Source organism: Pseudopodoces humilis, chromosome 2 (assembly GCF_049639895.1).
Source record: "Pseudopodoces humilis isolate 2021_Gansu_Grassland_sample_001 chromosome 2, ASM4963989v1, whole genome shotgun sequence".
In the NCBI taxonomy this organism is placed as follows: domain Eukaryota; kingdom Metazoa; phylum Chordata; class Aves; order Passeriformes; family Paridae; genus Pseudopodoces; species Pseudopodoces humilis.
This window is the reverse complement of record NC_142201.1, coordinates 104,781,457-104,796,704: the sequence shown is the minus strand read 5'-3', so window position 1 is coordinate 104,796,704 and position 15,248 is coordinate 104,781,457.

Below are 15,248 nucleotides of genomic sequence, written 5' to 3'. Positions count from 1 at the left end.
CAATTTGCTTGGTGAAGCCTAACAGAACGGATCTCAAAACTTACCATGTATTTTGCAGACCACATAGAAGAGGAAAAGGTAACTAAACTGAAATTATAGTACATTTGTACTGTTGATTCAAATGTTACTGAAAAAAATACATTGTTTTCTAGCACTGGTAAGGTTCAAGATCCATACATTTGGCTAAGAAGCTGCTCTTGAGTTCCATCTAGCCTTGAATTGTGCATAACACTACCTTGGGTTTGACTCAAAATGCCTGGATGCCCTTTTTGATTTTTTAAATCAAAAGAATAAGTCGCCTTAAATGTTCATCACAACAGAACTCTATGTCCAATCTATATCTTATATTAATCAATAAACAAGTCACCTTCTCTGCATGTATTCTTATGAATTAAGTCTTGCCATGACTTTGATCTCTCTCCTCTAATTTAATTTTTGTCTTATCTCTGGTTTCCTAGAGTTTTTCTGCACAATATGGATAATCATTCAATAAGTGTTTAGGATTCACAAACATTTTCTTGAACAAAATGGCAGAGTTTCAGATAGCTACACAAGAAAAAACCCTAGAAACTTATTTATACAAATATTCCCTTGTCATACTTTGTTTGCCATGCTTGGCTTATTTTGTTACAGAAAAATGGAGTAAACATAAGACTAGTAATTATCCAATCAAGAGTGGCATCCCAAATTTTCATATCATAATTTAATATAGGACAGAAGAGCTGCATTTGGAATTTGGCACTCACTACAAGTTTGAATTGGAAATTGCAGTATTTTTCCCCGGTCTCCCATCAACTTTTAATTCTCTATGTATAATAATCTGAATTGTTCTGAGAAATCAACTTTTACAGTGTGATATAAAAATCATTAATTTGGTCCATTGCTTCTGAAAAATTACTTATCAAATAATCAATACTGTTAGACTTTCACAGTGTTAATGTGAGAGTCAACAAAACATGTTATAATTCTATAGAAAATTCTAATAACTTGGGAGATACTCTATGAGTCTCAGATTTTTATTGTGTCTATTAGAGCATAAAAGGACAGGAAGATCCAGGTTTGAGATTCTTACAGAATAATTGGAAAATGAGAATTGATTGCTAAGACACCCTGACCCAAAGTTTTCTCTGGGCAAAACTCTTTTTGTTCATGATTATTTAAAAATAAAATTTCATCCTGCTGATGGCAAAAAACCAATTTAACAAAAAATGAAACAAAACAAACCAAACAAACAAAACAACCCCAACCAAACAAAAAACCCCCTCCACCATTCTCACTAAAAAAACCCAGTTTTATTTTACTAAGATAACACACATCTCCAATTGCCTTGAAAAGCTGTATGGAGCTTCACAAAGGTCATATCTCTCCTAAAACACTACCTTCCATTGCAATACCTCAGGAAACTCCTTCTGCAGAGAATAACTTCGTCACCAGCAAATAGTATTCAGTTGGGGTCAAATTATATTTATTTGTAAATGTACCTTCAAGCCTTGAAATCTATGTCATTCAGATAAACTTTTCCCAAATATCTTGACTTCCTTATGGTTCTGGGCATTGCTGTATAAGTAGCAGCACTGGATACCTGACTGAACAAAAGAGATTTATCAAATCAGAGTCTGGTGTCAGTCTGTTTAACCCCGTGTTTCCAGTTCCCCACTCTAGGCATGAGAACAATTGCATGTTTTGCATTCATTCATAAACCCATTTCTGGAAAACACATTGTTATTCTTCATAACTGAAACCTGAAATCTAATGCATGCACAAAACTGTTACCAAGCATTAATGCAGTGTCAGCTGGATTGATTTGCCTCTTCCAGGAACTGGGAGCTTTCAAATCCCATTTTCTTGTTTCATGAAAGTAGTTTTGATTTTACAGATTTAATTTTAGATCTAATTTTCAGCAACGCCTAACTGACCAAGTAGCTATAATTCTGGTTTTAAAACTGACTTAGCCTTCCAAACAGCTAATGAATAACACTAATTTCATTCACCAGCTGCCAGGTTCTTCAAGATGATGGGGACAGATGATGAGGACAGTGAGGCAGAAAGAAAACTTCTTAATTTATTTTTTTTAATTTCCAGCTTATTTAGAGCTAAGTGGTGTTACTCATATTGAGATGAATTCAGTAAATGATTCCTAATCTCTAAATTATCTGTGATTAATAAATTCTGAGACTTGGCCTAGGATACATAATATTCAAGGTGTATGTCACACCTCCTTAACTAGAGCTAACACATCCTGCAGCACAGCTGGAAGACTTCCCTGAAAAACAAAACCCTAACTTGGACTGCATCAACTTCAAAGTCAAAATACTTTCAAATAATTTTGAAAGTTTTGAAATAATAACTAACAACTGAAGATCTCAGTGGGCTGCCAACAGTCTAGGTACAGTCACTAATAAAAGACTAATTTTTACTCTTTGTCAGTGATGTAAATCCCATGGCCTGGACTGCACAATGTTTCCTCTGTGACCCAAACCACACTCAAATACAATTAATTGCCTACAAACTGTGTCTTTCATTCAAGTGTGTGTAAGTATTAATTTTGATCTTATCTCTCCACAGATTATTGGCAGGGGATATTTTTATGGTGATTTCAAAGAACTGTTTGAAGGAAAACAGAACTAGAATATTTTTCTTGCTTGCTTTTGCAGTAACTTTGTTTTTTTTGCCTAATGAAGGGAAAGTATGGATGCTTAGATTTCCAAAGACACCTACTGAAAGGTAGGTGTTCAAATATTGATTTTTATGGGATGCAAAAATCCAGCCTCTCTAAGATTCTCCCTTGGCTCCTACCATAAAATCTGACCAAGAAAAAATGTGGAAGTGGCATTAATTTGTAAACTATCCAGACAGGAAAGAGTGAAAAAAATCATCAAGATTCTTGCTTCCTTCCAAGTAAGCATAGGTTAGAGACTGGTGCTGGGGCAAGGAAATGAATTTAAAAAAAAAAAAAAAAGACACTTTTCTTGTGACTGAGCTCTCAGAAAGAACACTGGCTTTAAAAAGCAAAAGCAACCTATTAGGTCAGGGGCACAACAAATTTTAAGGACAAAATAGCTGCTTCCTAAATACAGCAGCAAAAACATTGATTTACAAGGAGCTACTACTTTTCTTCTGATGACTGAATAACAAAGCTAGTAAAGAATAATAAAAAAAATACTAGCACTATAATTGAGACAAACAGAACAGAAATATTTGACTGCCTCTCTTCTTCCATGTTACAGATAAACAATCCAATAATTGGGCAAGTATTATGACTAAACAGTAGGAGCTTTTGGCTTTAAAAGATCCCAGTTATTTGCCAAATCTAGAAAAAAGTACATGAGTAACAGTTTGTAGCTCCTCTTTATCTCGTAGTCAGACATTTTATTCTTAAACTTCATGTATGCTTGTATTCTAAATTAGTAGTTTAAGGTTGCTAATTACATTAACTTACTCAGCAGTACAATGCTGAGTATCAATCAGGATACATTAGGAAATAAGAAGCACGTCAAAGTTTGCTCTCCCTCTAGAATTAAATAAAAATGTCACAGTACTGCAGTCAGACAGTTCAGATATGAATATTCATTGGCAACTGTTTGTGACAGATTTATGAATGCTTTCACCTGCTGGTGGAAAAACATTAAGTTGCAAAATAAAGCTATTAAAATAAGTGAAAAGAAAAAATAAAGGATATACACAGATGGATGATGATCTTGGAATTATGCAATCTTGAGAGAAAAGAATGGTCTTAATTTTCATATTATGAAAATATTTGTTTTATATATGCAGATTGTCAAGGTCTTAGCATTTAACTCACTGTCATCATACAACGTTCACCAAACATGTAGAATGATGGGCTCAGCTATCCCATCACCACCTTGTGGCAGAAACACATGTAATGGTAATTCTTTAAGGATTTTCACTGCCATTTTCCTAAACTGTCTTAACAAAAGAGGAAATCTCCATTAAGAGAAGAACATTTTGTCGCCCTGGATAAAAGGCTTGATTACAAATATTGTAATAATAAAAATGCATAGCACTGCTAGAGTGCTTTCAGCCTGAGGATCTGAAATTGCTTTTAATAAATTAAGTCTTGAGATTTTTAAGAGGAAAGCATTAGCCCCACTTTAGAGCTGGTGAAAGTGATGAACACAGAGGATAACTGATTAGTTCAATTTAAAAACAAAGCATAACACACAGGTTAGAGGAAAATAAACTAATTCCATATTTTATTGATGGATTAAACAATTTCTGTGAGTTAAAGCACTTTTTAAATGATTTATGCTGGAGAAGCATCATGATCTGAAGCTTATTAAAAGTATGTAAGAGAAGTATGGGCTTGTTTTACCAGTTGTGTCATAGGAGACTTTGCTGTGCGTTCTTTGCATTCCTCTCTTAAATTTTGTAAATTTGACTCCACAGGCCTCATTTCTTTTTTTTTTAATTGCAAACACAAGTGAAATATGTGAAAATTCAGCCTATTTTAATGAGCTGGTGGAGGTGGTTAAGTTTGTATCAATACCTATAAATACTAGGCTAATCTGAGTGGATTTTTCTGATACTACCTGACTCAGCTTCATAGAGATAAAAATCAAAAGAAACAAAGCAGATGAGATAAGGGATCATGACAACAGTCATTAATGAAGGAACAAAGAATAAGCTACTAAATAGGGAAGAACCAAGCCCTGCTGCACTGGCCAGGTTTATTCATCCCTGAAACAGAAGGAAATGTAATAATTAGAAATAGATTAGTTTAATGAAGAAGGAAGTTTGGGTGGGTGTCTTAACAAAAACAGTATCTGAGACTGCCACAGAAGCAGGGACCAGAAGCAGGGATGACTAGAATGCAAGATTCAAAAATGATGGTTTAATCTTTGCTGAGAATAAATTTTTGTGGAAGTTTCTTTCTTGCTTCAAAGATTTATCTGTATCTGTGTGCGAAAGGAAAGACTTCAGTGCCTTTAACAGACCCACATTATTAACATATTGTAGTAGCTTGCTGGTCTTTTTTTCTCTGGTAAGAAAAGACAACACCCAAAACTGTCAAAGAGAGTGAGGCCAGACAAGTTAACCTGCCTGGCTAACGGAGAAAGATGGTGCAGGACAGTTCCTCTTGCCCTGAATGATCTATTTAACCTCCTGGAAAAATAAATATGACATTTTCTGGAAAGATGTACTCAGAGGCACTAAAAAGGGACAAAAATGTGCTGCCCAGCTTTTAAACTGTGGAAACTACCTGGGATCCTGAGTGGTGTTCACACAAGGCAAATGGGGTGCAATCCTAAAGCACTCTGCGTTTTTTCACAATCAGAAATCTGACCTGTATTCTAAGGGGAACCTTCCACAAGTTTGTGGGGTCTGTTTTCCCTAATCCCTTTTTAAGCCCATGCATTCAGCATTAACAACATCCTCCCACAATGGTTTATATTGCATGTAAGAGAAGTAAGAAAAAAAAAAAAATCCACTTCCTTCTGGTTTAAGTAAGCCACTTGGTTATTTAACCAGGTGTCAGCAAGATGTGATGAGTAAGACCAACTCATTATTTTGTTCTTTTCTCCTACTGATCTTCCAAGCTGCCTGCTAGGAGGGACCCTTGCTCCCAGGTGGCTTCCACTGAGCTCCACTGAGAAGGGCTCAGTAGGGCTTTGTCAGTCCAGGAGCACACAGTACTTTACAAGATTTGTGAACTACAGAAAGCAGACATCATTCTGAAACTACATTTTGCATTCTGATGAAGCCAGAAAGTGTCTGTAATTACATATTTTTTCAGCTACAAAACCAGAAAAATCAGAAGACCTTGGGTATCTGAACTTGGTCAAATATTGGCAAAGGACTTAAAGCCTGGATGACCATTCTTATTTCATTTGCCATTCCTTAATTTTATGTAAATATTTAATTAAATCTTACTGCAATATTATGAGAAATTCATTGAGTTTGCTTTTGAAAGGAAATCAAAAATGAAACCAAAGAAGAGAATTCATCTCTCCCTTGAGAGATGAATTGGGAGAGGAAAATTGGGTTGGTTCTTTTATTTTTAATTTTATTTCTTTAGGCATATTAACAAATTGCTGCGGTAAAATTCTATCTTATCCATACTCTCCACACTTGTTTCCTGCAGGCAATATGAAGATAGGCTTTTAAAAAGGAGGAACAGAAATAAAAACACTTGCTCCCTCTCTAATTAGGAACTAATGCAGATATTATTTTATACCAAAGAGGTAAAGGAACGCCATGGTAACCTAAGAAGAAAACTTATTCAGGGTGTGTAAAATGCATTCTTAATGCATTCTAAACTCTCTTAATAGTATTCCAGCTCTAAAACTACTTCACAGACTGCATGAACATTACTCATTTTTTAAAAAAAAATTGTTTATGAATGATTGCTTTGCAATATTCTATGCTTTTCAGTGGAGATTTCTGCCTTTCACTCATTTCTGCTGTCATGAAACCTGTTTTCCATTTTGTTGAATTCAGTTTGACTGTATACTCCAACCCACTATAATTGAAAACATTTAGTCCCAGATGTTGTCAATTTTTTTCCCTCACAACAAAAAGCAGTTGTGGTAAATGCCTTCATGTTCATATTTTGTTTCTCCAAATTAACATGATGGTGTTTTCTTTCTTTCTTTCATGTTAATTTGAAGAAGGACAGAGGGACACTGCTTAATCCAGGTCATGATCTTATGTTTTGTCTTTGGAGTTTTAATGAAGTAATCAAGAAAACATTATAGAAGTTTTTGTTTGTTTTTTTTTTTTTTTAATTTTCTTAGTTTCTTAAAGAAATTTTAAGCTTTGTGTGTGCAAAATAGAGATAAACCTTTTAGATGGCTTGAGAATGACAAAGAAATATCAGTTCTGGAAAACAAAGGAAAAAAAGTTTTCATTGGCTTTCATGACCAAAATTAAAATGCAAGGGCCTGTTCTGCATTCACACTGTGGTTTTACAATAGTCAGTGTGCTGCCTTTGTTATTATGTTTTGACCCTGACTGAGCATTAGTTTTCTGCAATTTTAAAATTATATCCTGAGGGAAACCCCCCAGATTTCCCCCATTTCATTCATGGGGGAAAAAAGATTTTGGTAACCTGATCTGATTGTTGAATCTCTCAGCCATAATCAGGTACCTATTACATATCTTCTCAGTAATAACTTGACCCACATTATTTTTACTGTAATGTTTTCATTCTTATGGCTCCCATGTGAGACCTGTAAGCACTGTTATATCTTCATTTTGTGAAAGGGAAACAGACTGAATTCTGATCCCATTATAATCACTGGCAATATTTTCATTGACTTTAGGTTCTTGTTCTAATTATCTTTCCCATTATTATTCAAGACTGTCAAAAAGCCAGAAATTAAACTCAGTTCTCCCATATCCCAGTGTATCCCTGACTCCCTCTATAAAAAAAAAATTAAATAAAAAATGATATGACAAATAATTTCTAACTGTATTGCATTTATTAAGAGACCAGAGTTTATCAAAATAGACAATAGCTCTTAACATGAAATATGTTCTGAGTAAGCCATGACATAGAACTTTGTACATATTTAGGCTTTTAGTTTAACAGAGCTAAATGAACTTCAAAAACATCTCATTAACAAGACAATTTATTTTTTTTTTTTACTCTTCTGCCTTTTCCCAAAATACACCAAACATCCACCTGACAGATTTAAAAAAGGAACATGATACCATTCCTGGCCTTTTATTTCCCCAACTAAAATGCTCATGCAGACATGCGGACAACAAAAAAAACCAAAAAACAGCATGGTGTGCAATGGTACCTCATTTTCTAACCAGGCTATGAGACAGCAGCTCTGACACAACTCATTAAAGGTGTTCTTGCCATACCAGTCAGTCTTGATGATTTTCAGATCATGCTACATATGAATCAAAAAAATATCCTTGGGACAATGTTGATTCATGATATGACAGATCATTTACCTCTCCCAAATAAGTTAGTTAGTTGACTAGTGATAAGCAGCATTACAGACAAACAAACAAACCCATATTTACATTACTTAGAACTGTTTTGGCATGACAGTTACAACACAGGAATTTCAAGGTTAATGTTCTCACCTTTTTCAACAGAAGTTCCCAAGGAAGTTGTTTTCATTGTTCAGTGAGCTTTGATCTATATATCTATATCATTGTTTTACACCAGTTTCCTTCTTTTCATCATGAAATGTGATTAAAATATTCCCCAGTAACAGTCAGCCTGACTGACTGGCCTTACACACACACACAACATACATAAAGGCAGAGATTGGACTACAGAGCCCATAAACTGTGAAGGACCACCCTGAAGTCTTAGCCCAAATATTCCTTATCCCTATTCCTGCTTTGTGGCAGCTGAGGGGGAATGGGTGCTCTTTTTCATAAGCATATAGCCACCTTCCACAGGAAGAGGACAGAATGTGGGTGAAAGGAAATAATTCAAATTTCAATACTTTACACTGGAGAAATGATTGCTAAAAGGGAGAAGGCAATGGGCTCAGATGAAAGCTGCTAAATATTTCAGCAAAGAAATTAAATTGGGAATTGGCCTTTATAAAGGAAAATTAATATTGACAAAAGCTGCTCAATGTGCTGTTGAAAAGGAGCAAGGCTATTTCCATTGAATTAAGACTGAGGAAAAACAGTAAACAAAACAGAATGGAATCTTTAAGCACACAGAAGTGTTGGGTTTGAGTTCCTCATACTGCTGAACCAAGGCCCACAGAACCCAACCAAGCTGCTTCTGAATAAGGTTCCGTGGCTCCCTGTTACTCAGCAGCCATGTGATCAGTTTATTTATATATACTGTAAAATAATTATCACTTAGGGAGTTTTTAAACCTGCAACTTATTTCCCACTTTTCCATTCATAGCTTTGGGAAAAAAATACTTCAGCATTCTGTCATTTTCCAAACTTCATGCCATTTTCCAAACCCAAAAATGACAATCATGGGCTCAAAAATAAAACTAACTCTAAAACACATATCCTATCAGTTCCATCATAAAAATTCTAGAGAAACTTGCCTGTGTCCTTCTATTGACAGTAATGATTCTATCTCATGAGTTATCAGTTCCTCCATCATGCATAACCAAAGGGATAGAGGGATCAAAGGAGAGATTAAAAATATTCTTCTTGACCTGACAAAGGGGAATAAGCTGTAAAATGGGAGGTCAAGCTTGAGATGTTCAGGAAGCAGAGAGATCCTATTTTAAGGACAGTAGTAGAAATCAAACCGTGTAATTTTATTTTTACAGCGCCTTTAGAGGTGCGAGCATCAATAGCTTTTTGTTGCTACATTTCAGTTGATGTTCATGTGTATGGAATAGAAATTAAAACAGAGTTACTATGTCAGCTTCTACTTCACATCCTCAAACTCAGCCAGCTCATTTGTTTAAGGACAAGCCCAGGCTCACAGAATATCAGAACAGCCTTGCATTTAAAGTGAGGCTTAATGAGGAATCCCAAGTGAATCTAGAGCTGCCAAAGGTACTTGCTGGTTAGTTGTGAGAACAGATCTCTTCCAGCCGCAAAACAGAGGCACTGTAGATAGCAGCTTCCTCATGCTGTTCTACTGATAGATTGAATCTGCTAAGGATGAACAATTACAGAGGAAACAAAGATCAATTATTATAGTAATTTTCAGTCCTGACCTAGTTTGAACCTGGGTTTGTGCAATGGCTATGTGGAAACTGAAGTTTTCTGCTCAGGTGAACATGAAAACTTCTTGAACTGAGAGTTCTTTCTTTCACTCTCCCTTCTCCAGGTTATGACCCAACACCTCAACAGGACCTGAGGATGCTCCAGGCTGCAGGGCTTTCTTATTCCAGTGGTAAATTATGGTACATAATTTCTACTTAAAATTCCCAATTTAACAAATATAATATATAATTTATTGGGAAAACATCTTCTACTTCAAAAGACTTGTTTTAAAAATAGCTCTTTCTCAAAGAATGCTATGCTTTTAGCTGACTGTTTGTATTTAGATAAGTAACCTAGGTAGGAACACAGTTCTCCAGCATTTTAACTACTTTTAATAGAGGGTTTATCCTCCAATCTTCATTCATAACTGTTTGAAAACTTAATACTGGTAAATGTATGATGGCCAGAAAATGATTTTATACCTCTGAGATTTAGAAGTTGTCTCCTACCCTAAGATAATTTAAGCAATGATTATTACATTACATAGAACAAGCATACTATTTAAATCTGAAACAGAATTTTTTTCTTGTTGAGTATAAAAATGACATAAGAAAGCTCAAATTTCAATGGGCTGAAGCATCTCCATTCTTTCTGTCTGTTCTGGACATTTCTGTGCTTTCTTTCATCCAGACCATGCCAAGCCACTGCACATTATGCTTGAGACGGGAAGAAACAACAGCTGGACTTTACCTCCTTAAGGAAAATTTTGCTGCTTCTGGGCATTTGTTTTTTTCTATCACATCAAATATTTATATTGGTTCAACATAGCTGGACATCTAGGAAGACTGATGCTGCCTGACTGTTTCATATTTGTCACTCATGTTGCTTTGATACATCTTGACTTTTGGCCTAATTTCATCCATGTACTGTTCTTCTTTTATTGTCTGTGTGCATCTAAAAGTAAATCTGGAGCATCTTGAGGTCATTAAAGAATGTAAATCACAATGACAAATTTGCATAATGTGTCAGTATGTATCTGGCATGCCCTCGTGGCAAAAGGCTGTAAAAACTCTAACACTACCCACACTTTCTTGGAGTTTACTTTTAAAAGTCAAAGCACATCACATTCTTACAAGTTTCTGTGCTTGTATAGCTTTCAGAAAGTTCACAATGTATTTTATTAGTAATAAAATAGATCCAGACATAACAATCAAATTTATATCAAGGTTATTTTAGGTTTTTTTACCTTATGAAGTGATGCCACAGCACTAGATAATAAGATAATAAGTTTGTATCTTTGCTCAGTAAAATAAGTGTATGAAAGAACCACTTGATCACAGAATACATTATGACTAAAGAATATTAAAAAAGTCATTCAGTGATGAAAATAGACCAACCACATTCATTCAATTCAGGTATAGAAGTTGATTCTGATTTTCTTTTTTTCCATGAGAAACATAGAAGAAAATTTTTCTTCCTATTTTCTGAAAACAAAAGCAAACTTACTTTCCTTCCCTATCTCCTCCTAAATTTAATTTATTCACAAAAAGAGTACCTTAGAGTACTTCCTGTCCCTAAAGGCTTTTCCTTACCATATATATATATATATATATAAAGGAAATGAAAAAAAAAAAGTGTTTTTTTTTCTCCACAGGAAATCTACATTTTAAATGGAATTTATTTAGAAAGGCATAAATTTTCTTGCAAGTTCATAGCAACTTGAAAAGTGTCAGGACAGGGCAAAGGGACACTTATTTGTGCTAAATGATGACCTACTTAATTACAGAAAAGAGAAAAGATTACAGTGGAGGCAAGAACACATGCAGAGATATGTTGGTCATCAAGGAAAATATTTGCAGATGTAGGTAAAGTTGGGGAATATAAAACATAGAGCAAAAGGCTCCAGGGAAATTGTTCTAAATGAACATGTTCAGTGTCACTCTTATTTCCACAACAGTTAATCAGTGAACAATGAATATAAAAGGGGTGGAGAGGCGTTATTCTATTCCCAAGGATAGTGAAAACATCTGATTATGATGCTATCTATGCCCAGAAATTCCCAAAGTATCTACAGACAAGAGGAAACTGTCCTTTTGTGTCTTCTCCACAATCGAGATGAATAAGCCTGATACTAAAATTTTATATTTTTCTTTATAGACATATAGTTAGTGCTAGTCTGTTTTGGGTGAATATTTAATCAGTACTGAGGAAAAAATAAAGCAAATATTCATTATTAGTTTTTAAATGGAAATATTTTCCCTTTTTCTTTTAAGATACTTCATTGACAGTAACTTTCATGTCAGAGGTAAAATAATTTTTATCACATAGCCAAATTCAGCCCTTATACAAAATCAGTATCTTAAAATACTTTAAGACTGCTGTCAGTCCAAATATTTATCTGTTAAACTAATGATCCCATAAGTTTCTTAGGTCAGAAATACCACACAGCAATATTTCAATACTTGTTAGGAAGCACATGAGAGAAAAAGTTAAAATGCATATTTGGTCAAGAGCAATGTATAATGAGTCACCAAGCAGGTGTGAATACTTGCAGAGGTGATCATAATGAATATATTTCTATTGAAGCAGGATAATATTGTAAATAAAGTGCATTGCTGGCACTCAAAAGACCCAGGGTCTACTCTTGCCTTTGATACAATCTCCTTGTCTGTTGATTTCTATCCTGGGAAATGGAGCATGCTGCAGGAATCCCATATCTATGAGAGGGTTAGCAGAGCACTGCTTACATCTGTTTGGAGTGTTAGTCAATAACAATATAGTTTGAACACATCTCTGCTCTGTTCCCCTCAGCCTTAAGTAATAAACTAGAATACATATTAAAAAGTTCTTTTAAGGAGGATACCATCCCACTTTTGAGTCAGCAAAGATATTCCATTGTACTACTGTTCACAAAATATATGAAGCTGTAATACCATATATTCAAAATAAAACCTTTTCTTTGATTTAAAATCATTATGTGTCTTGCATTATATACATATCTTGCCTCCAACTGTGAAGTAATAAAATAAATTAGGTTCTTATAGTGATAACGAGAGATTAGAAGAAGGTTATTGCACTAATAAAGAGTAACATTCTGGAGAGCTGCTGTACAGAGCTGTGGGATTGGTTGGACAAGTTCTAAGGGTTACAGAGTCTGAGCAGAACCTGTTTGAGAGGGAGGTGGCCAGACACAGCAGTGACATATTTGGAAAAGTCAAGGGTCACACCAACAAGCTGTTCAGAGCAATTGCAGCCTCGGTGCACCACGGTTCTCTCAGCTGCTGCCAGAGGATTAAGTTGAAGGATTCAAGAGATAATCCACACACAGAAGCAGAACTGATGTCTGTAGTCCAAGAATAACATTATTATATACATAAATAGTCGCAGTGTAACTGAGCTTTCTGCCAAAGGGATCATGTTGCTATAAGGGTGATGGATTTGAACTTCTGCTTTGTTACTCAAACACACCAAATTCTCAGCTTCCTATTTCTCAAAAAAAGTAATTTTGCTTTGTCAAACAATGTTCTGCCTGCATCAATTCTTCAAATTTATGATTAGTCCCTGTGACACCACAGCATACAGGTGTTTCTCCCTGAGCCAGGGGTGCAGGTATTGATTAGGATAAGGCTTTCAAGCTCCTACACACGCACATCACCTTTGCTTGAGTCTGATCCTGCCTTCAGCATGCACAGCTTTAATCCTTCAGCTACTGACATGATTTACATGAGCAAAAATTGTGAGACTCTCTCTCTCCTACCAGCTGGATCCTAACTGCTGCTGCTGCTGCATGCACAAATACAAGAGAGTCAGAAGGGATACAAAAGTAGGATGTAGGGGAGAGGGTCAAAGACTTACATCTGTTCAAAGAATTGGCTGGAGATACTTAGGCTGCAGAAGCTGCTGGCCTTTTTTAATCACTAACTATATTTCTGACTGACCAAGGGAAGCATATGCCTACCCAAAGCCCACTTGAAAACCTAAGGCTGCCATTTTCTAATGGATAGTTCCTTTCAGAGGCATATCCTGCACATATAAACAAGAAGGCCCCAATAGGAGAAATATATTTCTATACCTACAGAGCCTCTTGAGGGGATCAGTAGATGGGGCTCAGGATACCATGGAGCTGTACCAGGGCTACCTGGACCCAATGAGACCTGTACTGAAAATAGTAGAATGGTCTGGGGTGGAATGGACCTTCGAGATCATTTGGTTCCAACCCCCATGCCTTACTTAGACAGGGATACCTTTCACTAGACCAGGATTCTCAAAGCCCCATCCAACCTGGCCTTGAACACTTGCAGGGTTGGGGCAGCCACAGCTTCTCTGGGCATCCTGTTCCAGTGCCTCACCACTCTCAAAATAAATAATTTCTTCTTAATATCCAAAATAAATCTCTCCTGTTTCAGTTTAGAGCCATTCACCCTTGAGTTATCACTACTGGATCATGTAAAAGATCTTCTCCAGTTCTCGTGTAGCACCAGTTTAGGCACTGGAAGGCCTCAATTAAGGTCACCCCACAACCACCAGCTCTGGCCAGCCCCAGTGCCCACACAGAATATTTGGGTATCAATGAAAAGCTGGTGTTGGGAAGGATGGCTGGGGATAACTTCTGGATAACTGCTTCCAGGAGTCCTGGTAGCATATGTTGTTAACATTGCCTACTCCTGGTAGTGAATAAAGTGAAAAATGAGCCTTGGAAATACTGTTCTTTTCCAGAAGGCTCACACTAGGGTCAATCTAAATTGTATGTAAAAATACCCACATTAATCTCTAAAAATATGCAGTTTCTTGGGCAGTAAAGAACTTTAGCATTGCAAAAGGTAAAGGTTGTGTCTGAATAAATGCAACTACCATATGAAAATATCACTATAGAACTTTCAAAACAAAACCAGCAGCTGTAGATGCAGATTTGCATTTAGAATTACACCTTACCGTGGATGTGCCAAATGAACAAACTAAAGCTGTTTAGGAAGCACAAATAATCCCTTCAAAACCACAGGTTCCTGCAAGCTTCTTCCACATCTTCCTCCCCCAGCTCTGCCTTGGCTGTGCCATGGGATGCATCCCCTAAATGAGAAGGGGCTGGTGGGCTGGTGGGGAGAGTGACTGCTGCTGTCACTAATTGGGGAGTGCAGCAATTAGCTGCTCCCGCTTTGGCTGCACTTTGATGATGCGACTGTTTTGATCTTACCCATCCTCAGTCTTTTCTATCAGATGCTGGAGTTGTATGCCTTTGAGCTGTGCAGGACACCACTGGGCAAAGAATGCTCAGTATATCTTTTTGTTTTTTTGGTTTTTTTCCTCCTCTGTAATCTCTCCATGCACCAGCCTTGGCAATATCCTTTTTGTTTGTGCAAAGATACAGGCACAAGAAGTGTGCTAATTATCTTGGAATATGAATTTTGTACTCAGGCATTGTTAAGCTTTTCCACACCTAGTAAAAAGCACTAAATTTGTATATAAAAAAAAATAAAAATGTGGGTTAGTAGAAATAGGAATTTGCCACAACTCATCTTTATCTGTTGTCTCTAAACGTGTGCATTTTTGAATGGTAAAGATGCATATTAGCTCTGCCAAATTTTGTCTCAACTTCCACATATCTTGGTATAATCAGCATCATTAAGCATTAT